Source organism: Physcomitrium patens, chromosome 3, assembly GCF_059467195.1.
Source record: "Physcomitrium patens ecotype Gransden chromosome 3, ASM5946719v1, whole genome shotgun sequence".
Taxonomy (NCBI): Eukaryota; Viridiplantae; Streptophyta; class Bryopsida; order Funariales; family Funariaceae; genus Physcomitrium; species Physcomitrium patens.
Genome location: NC_143412.1, coordinates 2,354,732 through 2,365,646, shown reverse-complemented (window position 1 = coordinate 2,365,646; position 10,915 = coordinate 2,354,732). Strand labels below are relative to the sequence as shown.

The 10,915-nt window shown below is 33.3% G+C and overlaps 2 long non-coding RNA genes across 3 annotated transcripts; both read right to left on the bottom strand.

The window, feature by feature from the left end:
- Nucleotides 1-4,851: 4,851 nt before the first annotated feature.
- LOC149989470 (uncharacterized) lies at nt 4,852-7,741 on the bottom strand. Of its 2 annotated transcripts, XR_016501993.1 has the most exons (3): nt 6,029-7,741; nt 5,754-5,891; nt 4,852-5,522 (listed from the first exon to the last, which is right to left on the bottom strand). It is a non-coding gene; the product is annotated as an uncharacterized LOC149989470 (long non-coding RNA). The 2 variants fall into 2 exon arrangements; XR_016501992.1 differs by having other exon boundaries at nt 5,754-7,738.
- A 1,390-nt stretch (nt 7,742-9,131) lies between these two features.
- On the bottom strand, nt 9,132-10,157 carry LOC149989469 (uncharacterized). Its single transcript, XR_016501991.1, has 2 exons — nt 9,976-10,157; nt 9,132-9,446 (listed from the first exon to the last, which is right to left on the bottom strand). It is a non-coding gene; the product is annotated as an uncharacterized LOC149989469 (long non-coding RNA).
- Nucleotides 10,158-10,915: the final 758 nt, after the last annotated feature.

The following is a 10,915-nucleotide window of genomic DNA, read 5'->3' as shown; positions in this document are numbered from 1 at the left end:
CTTAAAATTAAAAGATCCAAAATAAAATCTATAGAAAAAAAAATTTATATTTTTTTTGATATTCGTAATGGCTAAAAAAATCCATAACATAGATGACAAGGGATTTATGGTCTAAAACAAATGTCACATTATTGTATAAAGTCTCTCATTTCTTTCTAAATTGAAGCCATAAAAAATATTTAGATATTAGCTTAAATATTTTATTATATCCAAAATATCTTATAATTAGGAAAAATGACGAATTTAAAAAATATGTAATTATATTTTATTTTTTGAAATATATAAGCATCTCTCAAAATAGAGTATATTATTTATAAATTCAAACTTGGAAATATCATAAGATTTAGATAGATCAATTATTTGCCATAAACAAAAATATTAGATGATATATTAAATTTAATTTGCTTAATAAAATTAAATTAACAGTGAATATTGATTTATTTGCTAAAAGATGAAATTGCTTTGGCTTCAAGAAAATTATTTTTTATTGATTAAAATTTTCATTTTTTTTCTTTTGATGTAAGATAAGAACATTTTGAATAAGAATTTGACAAAACTTGTTATTTTCTTAATTTTTAAGTAATTTTGAATTTAAATCTTAACAAAAGCATACTTTAAAAAAATTTAGTAATGATTCAAAACATATATTGACATTAAATACTTGAAGTTGATATGATCTTTATAAACCACTAAACCACAAGTGCCTTCTAGATAATGGAAATATTCTAAAAATGAATCTTTAATTGTAAAAAGTTTTTTTTTCAAAGATCTTATAATTGATCTTGACTGCTAAACTTGATAAAAATCTTAAATGAAAATCTATAAGATAAACTTTGTTGTTTATTCTAAATTTTTATAATAGCATACCAATGGCAAATTTTGATAGATTTTTTTCTATAAAAAATGCCTTGGAAAAATCAACACAATATAATATTATTGTAAAAATAAAAATAATCTTAAAAGCTTCAAATACTTCTTTAGGTTCTTTATTCCACTTAAGATTGACTTTATAAGTCAAATGTGTAAGTAGAGTTGCAACTTAAAAAAAAAAATTGATAAAGATTTAATATTAATTAGAATATTATACATCTTTTATTATTTTTGGAATCTTTCAATAAATAATAGTTTTAATTTTTTAAAGATTGGTCATAAAATCATCATTTGAAATGATGTATTATAAAAAATCAACTTGAATAGTATAAAATATTTATTCTTTTATCTTAGCACACATTTTTGTATCCCTAATTTTTTGTAATATATAATAAACATGAAATTTATATTCTACTATATTCTTAAAATAGATTATAATATTGTATAGATAACAAAAGATAAGATTATTAAGAAATTTTCAAAGAAAATCATTCATACGATGTTGAGAAGTAGTTGGTGCATTTGTAAGTCTCAAAAACATGATATTATATTTGAAATGTTCATACCTAGTTCAAAACATAATCTTCTATTCATCTCTTTCTTGATGTATATTAGGTTGTATGTTCATCTTAGATTTATTTTTATACAGATTTTTTTTTGGTTAAATTAATCAATAAGTCTTAATATCAAACATAGATGATATATATTCTTAATGGTAATCTTATTGATTCATCAATAATTCACACACATCCGCAATAATTTATTTTTTTTCCTCCATAAACAAGATAGGAATTCCTACTAGAGATTTTGGATAGTGTATGAAGTTCTTAGCTTGGTTCCTATGAATATACTCTTTCAACTTATTTTATGATAAGCTATAGATTAGACCAAATGGTAATTAAACTTCTTTTTAAAGATCAATTGAATAATTATAGAGATAATACTCTAGAAGATTATTTCTATTCTTTTTCTCAAACATATTTTGATACTCTTGATACTAGCTTCAAAATTTCTTTGAAGTCTTTCTACCATCAAAAATAAATGTGGCATAAATTGCAAAAGGTGACATTTTTTTTTGTAGCATGCATAGAAGCTCTTACATCTTACATCTACTAAAGAAAATTTGGTTGTATTTGACTTATGATTTTTTACTTGGATAACAAAGGCTTGGCTTATACTATAAGAAAAAACAAGGTTACAAGAAATCTAGTCTATTTAAGAATTATACTTCTCTAGCCATAATAAATCTAAAATAATTGGAATAAAAATAGATTTAATCATGTTAAATTTTATTAAGCTATTATATCTATTCATTATTATATCTAAATAAATAAATTCATAGATAATATCTTCAAAAAATAAAAAATAATCATATATGACTTTTACATATATAGACTTAATTTTCTTCACTTAAGATATTTCTTATTTTTTAACAAAGTCTTTATCTATAAAAATAAGTTGATGCTCTTAAATATAATAAGACAAAGACTTTGTAATTTTTTGGTCCTAAATAAATATCTATTGTAAAACAAGGTGAAGGACCTCAAGAGAAAACAAGACCCTTATTAGGTATTGTATAAGATTTTAGCTATATAGTCCTTATTATTGCTTGAGAAACTTGTTTTCTAACACATTATCATCTTTCGAAACCATGCTCTTTACTTTGTCATTGCATTACTTCTTTGGACAATATTAAGCAATGTTTTTAGATTCTCTATGATATAAGCATAATCTTTTTTGATGAAATTAAATATTCTTTTGCTCACTAAGAGGTTTAAAACATATTGTATCAATTTACATAATTTTTGACCTTTATAAATAAGTTTTTGAAAGCTTAGAAGTTGCCATCTTAACTTGATTTCTTTCTTTCTATCCAAATCTTTGTTCTTGGTGTCTTTCAAAATGTTGATTATTACATGTTATGGCTTGAATAATAAATTGTTCTAATAAATATGCTCTTCATATTATCAACAAAAAATTATTGAGATTATTTTTTAATCCATATTAAAATTTATTAATAAAAAATTTATCATTCCAATCCATGTTGTAAGCAATTTTTTGGAATTTAGCAATATATATGGTAGTTAAACATGATCTTTGATATAAAAATAGGAATTTAGTCTTTATTATCTTTTTTCAATTATTATTCTCCAAATATTGTTGTCAACCTCTTTCAAGAATAAATTAAGATTATAGAAGATTTGTAAATTCTTTTCTATCAAAGATGCAAATCAAAAACAAATGCTTCCAAATAGAATAATACATATGAATCTAACTTAAATAAATCTATTAGAATATTAGAAAAGATACAACTTTAAACAAAATTTAATTTTTTATAGAAATCCTTCAAATTTTGATCTTGCTCTATTAAATTATTTGGGCATATTAATCCTTGCATCTCTCATATTCGTAATAGTAAGACTTCTTAGATTCAATTGTAAGATTGATCTACTTACTTTTCTCAACTACTCAATTTTTTGAATTAGACATTAAACTTCATTATTGACTTCTTTCATAGACATAGAAATAGTATTTCTATGGTTGACATTGATAATACATAAGATTTCTACTCTAATAGTATTGATAAGCTAATAAATATTTGTAATAGTTACAAATCTAATTTCATTTTTGCCAAGCATAGTATCTATATTTTTTTGCTATTTTTATAATACATGACTATAACAAATTTAAAAGTCAAAATAAATAAATAAATAAATAAATCTACAACCTCTAATATCAAATGAAAATTTCTACAAAAACAAGTAGTCCCCTCTCTTTTAAAAAAGAACCAATGTGAAAACAAAAAAAAATAGTTTGAAGATAGATAGTCTATAACCATTAAAATACAACAAAAGAAGTTGAATGATTTACTTACTTCTAAAACAAAATAAGAATAAAAAAATAGCACTCCTATCAAAGTATTAAAGACATAAATCACAAGGTATTAAAACATTAATACACTCTTGTTTCACTAAAAGAAAAGTAGATATTCATTCAAAGATAGTATAATATTGAAATTAGAATAGCTATTATCAAAGACAAAAAGACTAGAGAGTCTTAAAATAAGAATAAAAACAAGAAAAGTATTGATAAGAGTGCAGAAGGCTTCACTCTTATCTCCATATATACTATCTAATTAGGAGCTACATATTAATGTTCTATAAGACCTTTGACATGTTTCCAACTTGCTAGACACTTGTAGGTTTTCATTGTTTGTGATTCATGTCTTTGAGAAATCAATCTAACTAGAACAAATTATTTATATTTATCATATTTTTTATAAAATTAAAAAAACATACAATAAATTCCTAAAACTTTTATTAACTTTATTTTTCTTAAATTTGATTTTAAAATATCATGAAGATTTTATTAAAAATCTAGTCTTTTAATAAAAATTTATTTTGAAGATTTGATTTTAAAATATTATAAAGATTTTATTAAAAGATGTATTTGTTTTTTGAGTTAGTAAAAGTAAATAAATTAAAATTATTAAATTAAAATTCAATATTCATAGATAAATACATGTTATATAATTTATGAGTAAATAAATTATGAATATTTTTAAATTTTAATTATTTCAAGTATTTAATATATTATATTTGATCAAAATTAAATGATTAAAGTACTTTATGTTTTTTCAAATTTTCTTTTATAATGGCATGATTGTTTAGTTTTAAAAATTTATTAAGCTTAAAATAAGTAAAATTAGATAATATAAAATTAATTACTTTTCGATGTATATTAATAATAATAAAACTCAAATTATATCTAAATAATGTGATTTTGCTTAAGAAACTTATAATCTTTATTATAAGATATAGTAATAAGTATTATGATGTGAATAATATAGTATAATGTATTATAAAGGTTCTATTTCTAATTTTTAGTTTTATATTATTATATTAAAAAATATCATAAAACATATATTTAATCTATCATTTTATATTTAACTTTAGAATTAAAGATAAATGTCTACAATGATATACAATATTTTATTTTTCTTAAAAACAACCATTACTTGTATTTGTGTTTTTGGCTACATTTACAGCTGGCTTAGATGGGAAGTTTTTAGAAGACATCAAGGTTTTTCAATAAGAACATCGTTTCCCACTTAGGCAATATGGTGTCTAAACTTGTTTCTAATGATACATGGCAATTTGAAATCAATTAACGATGAAGATTTTGCCTATTCTATTGTCCTTTTTTCTTTTTTTTCTTTTTTGTCATTGCAAGAGTGAACCTTTAATGAGATTGTGTTACTGGCAGTTGGGACTCTATAAGCGGAATTTAAACCGCCATTATGTGTGTGTGATAGTTTATTGCAAAGAGGATTTTGAGTTATAATCTTCACGACAATTTATGATTGTAGTTTCTTCTTCTTTTTTTATTGCACGCCAACTGTATTTTATTGTTCTGCAACAGAGTATTCTCAATTGGTTTCGTTACCTGTGAACCTGTGTATGATGGGCTAACAAGGTAAATAGGTAAACAAAAGAATTTGAAACTTGCCCCAATTCTTGGGATTCGATAACCATCTCCCATGTACGTTCATCCCCAACGCATCGTCCCTAGCGATAAACACCATCTGTCCATACCGATTCGGTTGCTGCTCACAAGCCCTAAGATGGAGGCACTTACTCCAGAAGGTCCAACTGTGCAGGTTTACATGCCACGGATGACAGTATCCGTTATCTAAAGGGAAAGCCATCTTTGCAGTGCATCAATGTCCGAGTACAGTGATTTTGTGCAAATGCCAGTAGCGTTGCTTGAAAAACTGAGGGGGATCAGGCATAGCTCGCAGTCTAGTAAACAAAATGAGCAGAAGATGATAAGCGATAAAACGAAAATCAGCTCAAAGGAATAGATTGACAACGTTGAAATACCAGCCCGGTGGATGTGCGTGGTAGAATGAGCACATTTGTACGAAACACACGTGTGATTGTGATAATGTGGTTCCGCAGGAATGAGGCACTCAATGCACCAGATGAGCTGGACAGAGGCAGAAGTAATCTGCAAACACGCTACATCACAAGACAATTCCCTGGTTAGCGTCATTTATGATCTCTTAAACTATGTTGACGGGTCTCCATTAATCCAGTAAAAATGAAAAGTTACATCAGAGCAAAGATAAATTTTGAAGACAACTCAACAATCGTACTGGTGGTTGATGGAGTCCGTGATCGATCGCCCTTTGAGCTTCAGCTTTGAAGGTCGTCTCGTGATCCATAGATGATTTATCACCACATCCTGATTCGGAATGATACTAGCTCACGCTCATATCAACAAAACAAGAGCTGTGCAGGAACATTGAGTAGCAACCTGTCATTGAGTACTGTGAGTATCCCGCGTCATTTGAGCCACTCTCAAATGAAATCAGCACAATTTTCCCGCAGAAATGGTTGTCAGTACTCCAGGTACTTAGTATGAAAAAGGATTAAATTCAAGGTGACTAACCGCGGTCAAAGAATCTAGTCGGTCTAGATTTAAGGTAATCTGCAAATCGTGCTCTATGTAGGCCGCAGTCATATACAAACTCCACGATGCATGTGTGGCACGTGGTGAGATAAATAGAGTCATGATACAAGTCCATGGTTATGTCAAGGAGAGCATGACCTGTAACACATAACTCGGCATTCAAATGCATGAGAAACCTTGTATATTGCCAAATCCTACCTGAAAACGCTTTAATGGTTGGTTCAACAATGAGAAATGTACCAGCACATTAGATCAAGCCACCTTAGCAATTCGAGGATGCGCTATCGAATGTGTTGAAAACATCGAAATGCAACGAGCCAGACTGGTATATCCAGGTAGCCATCTATCATATGTAGCCTGTAGAAACACCTCAAGAGCTTGAAGCTTGCACCGGTTTCATTACATCTGGAACATCTGGAGAGGTGCTCCAATCATTCTCATACCTAAACCGGACTAACTTCAGTCACTTCAGGTGTTTCTACAGTCCAGATATGAGGACAACAGCTTTAACTTCCGGTGGCAACCTGAGGAGCGTGGCGTAGGCTTCGACCGAAAGTTACTAGCTGAATCAGACATTGTCTACTACACTAACAAACCTGGAAAGCCAGCATGGACTGGCTTTCAAAGCCCAGTCATTGGTTCGTCGCACTTCCTTTCGTCATTATGCCCTCATGTCAGTTCTCCCTCGTTTCAACTACGCCGAAGAAAACTGAAGGGTACAAGATCGTGTAAAATCCCCTGACAATGCTAGATAATCTTGCTTCCAGTCTGCAGAGACAGTATCAACTCTCGATTAAAGCTAGTGAAGGAAGCAGACACACGACCAAATCACCGTGCTACGCAACTGGGCCTACCTATCATCAAACTGCCCAACTAAGAGAGCGTACAACTGAAAGCATCCGTCAGAGCCGAGGTCTCCGAACTGAGTGGTAGCGAACTTCAAAAAATTCAACCCCATGTACTGGACCGCGCGGATTATCAAACGGATACATGAACCTACCAAAAATCCCACGCACTGTGACCTAACCCCAAGACATGCATCATTGAGGTCACAACGCTCTCACCGCGGGCACAGAACATTCACTGAAGGACAACATGATGAAATTGCGGAGCTAACAGTCCCAAGATGCTCCAGATGCCCGTTGCTGATGGCCCCAGCTCCAGTAACTGGGCAAACGACATAGATACCAGACCAAATCTATCCAAATCACAAGCAAAAGATAAAACCACAAGCAAGCGACTGGAAACACATCTACCGCTGAGGCAAAAGCTCCGGCCGGCCAGACGTGCTGCTGAAATGCAAGAACCATGGAAGGCATATGTGAGCCACTCTATTTAACCGCTTCCGCCATAGCCAAGTGCTTATCGACAGGCTCCTTCCAAGTTCCAGCTCCTCTCAGTTCACAGCGGAAGCTGCCCCTGCCCTCAAAAATCAAATCTTCGAAGAAACGAAGGCTAGGTTCTACGTCAGGGCCCCACTTTTCTCGGGCAGCTAGCTTGGGGAGACGAAGAATGTTCCCCCGTCACGGACGTCAACGCACGCAGTGTTGACCATTATAAAACAGTTATACATCTGAGGATAGTTAATTATACCAGTAAGTGATTGGTTCATAGTCTTAGTGATCACTGCGGTGATTTGTGGAACTGAAACACTGCTACAAGGGGATTTGGTTCATTCGCAACATTACGGGACTTCGCATCTATCGATGCTCTCCCTTGAATATTGGCTGAATATGGTATGCAACGAAAACTTCTTTTGCACCAGGATTCGATAATTGTATATTAGAATAATATGATACGTGGCGGAAGCATCGTTTGCGATCCTAATAATGGTAGCTTTAATTATAGTGGGTAACCCCAACCTCCTTGCCAAGTCGGGCTGCCGGGGAATGAATACATTAATAGGCAGGGTCAACATCTCGATCATGAGATCGTTTGCAAATCTAGGTATCAATTTTGGCACCAAAGATTGACTTCCGAATACTGTATTTATAAAGTAAATTAAATTAGAGCGGAGCAGAGTGTGTGCATCAGAGAATGATTCAGTGGGCCTGCAATTCGATCTCAAAAGTTCTCCATTCCTCAGTGTCAGAAATTCAGTATAAGGTGTCTTAGAAAGCGCCGGTCAGTATTGTAGTGTATTCTATCAAGTACGGAGCTGACACAAGACGGGCCCACACAACAAGTACTCTGCCAACGGTGCTCCCCTCACGCTCCAGGTTTTATGAGCATATCTGAACAATCGAGATTCACGATCTCATCGGTACACTACTCCACCCTTGGCAAATCTAGTTACTGCTGTTCGACAGAACTTACTGTACTAGCGAAGCGGTCTTTCCAACATACGTTGGAAGAGTATTATTCTCTGAGAGGTACAATGACAACCAACTGTTGTGGACACCACGCAAGCACCCGGCATCTGTGGGTTATCCTATCTTTGAGATCGATGAACGGGTAAAGCTGGCCATCAGCGTAAAATTGGCAGACCTAAACAATCAAAAGTACCGGTCCAAAAATTAATACTTGGCTCTCAAATGAACGCACAAAGAAATGCAGTGAGAGGGGAGTAACCGAGACTATGAATGAAGCTACTGGTTGTTTCCGGAAAGCTCAGGATCTTGGCTTGTTCGATCTAGGTTTTCTCCCTGTTCCCAGTTCAAGATGCTAGAGAACACCTCGACGAGACCATACCTAGATGACACCAGGTTTGACTGATCGATATCAGCTACTATTCTTTGCACGTTTCATTCTAGGGAGATGGGCTCATTGACCAACGGCACTCGAGATTCCAGAAGCATTTTTTTATTAAAATAACTTTTTTTCTCTTGTTCCAGTCCAGCGGATGCATCTACCCTCCAATAATATCGCATCGTCGCTTACGGCCTATCCTTCCTCATCCGAAACGAGAGAGTCCTTTCCGCCCATTCCTTCAAGAGAATTTGGGGCTTTGTCGACCAAAGCTGCTACATGTGTCAGATTTCATTGCACACTCCAACCTCCATCATAGGGAACACCAACATGACACATTTGGGAACTGGATTCTTTTCTTTTGGATTCGCCCATTTCTCAAAAGTGAGTCACATCTGCAACGTGTCACATTCCTGATAACATGACGAAACGGGGTTAATCCACTAAATATTTCTCCATTACTGAAAAAGTCTCCAAAGCTAGATTTAATTTCATTCTTTAAGAGTTGCAATTTTTATGTTAACAACAGAGGGGAGATTGTACTGCAAAATGGCTTTTTAAGGGAAGAATGTAACTGTCAAAATGTTACATTGAGAACACTCCTTTCAAATGCCTACGATGCAGATCTCCGATTTGGGGATTGTTTGTTTTTAGAAGGAGAACATTTCCCCGAATTGATGAAAGATCTGGAGGGACACCAGGCAGTACAATCTCTCTCTTTAAAATGGCAAGAGAGGGAGTGCCAAACTCGGAAAGATTCAACATCCGGACAGGTTTGTATTTGACAAACCTGCGTTACGATGCCGAAATTTTCGTATAACGGCGAATCATATTGTCAAGGATGGACTAGACTCTCCAGTCCAGACTCTGACACCAACACTGGACACGAGCAATCCGGAGTCCAGCATAGCCCCTCCCCCTGACTAGTCAGAATCAAATTACCTCGAATCTGACAACAGCTCCCACGTCGACGCCACAGCTCACTGAGCCAGTCTATTCCCGGAGTCTGTTCCCCCAGCTCGCGCCCGATCGGCTTGAAGCAACAAGCAAGGGCTCCATCGTCGTGGGCGGCTCTACCAAGCCACTTCCTTTTGAGGCATATCGGTTACAAGGCGGAGAGCTGCCGCAACGCTGTGGCTGCATACGTGGGTGGACAGAACCGGACTTGACTAGCTGGCAACTAGATGATGGCGTTTGTGGCGCATCTCGCAGTTGTAAGCCAGGAATCGATTCCCGAGGCCACCGTCTAGCTCCGTGCTTTTGAGCAGTTTGTCGCATGCTACTAGCAAGGAAGGGGAGCTACAGCTAGTGGTGGTGCTACCTCCATTCTATCCTTGCTTTTCCCATTGCTCCTGTGGACCCCTTTGTCATGTTGCTATTCACTCTTGATTACTGCTGCAGCTTCGCCAATTAGTGGCAATCAACTTGCCCTAATCACTGTTGTGCTAATCAGATATATTCTAATAACTTTTCTTTTCAAAAAAAAATTACTGTAATGCTAATCATTTGCTAACTAATTATTGTGTTGGTGACAACTGTTGAACTAATCGCAGTTGTACTAATGATCTCCGTGATAATCACCGTTACACTAATCACCGCCATTCTGATCATTGTTACGATAGGCACCACTGTGCGAATGCTGTTCTTTTGTTGAAGTTCCACTCGGATGTCGGTTACGAAGTTGTACGATTTAAAATTAGTTCTTAATATAGTAACATATTTAATAAATACAGTAATAATGTAATCAAAATACCAGGAATAAATATTTTAAATAGACTGCAAAATATTAATTTCAGAAAGCTTAAATGTTCTCATGACTTTATCTTATAAAACTAAAATACATGAAAAAAAGCATACAAATCATATTTTTCTTTACTATTCG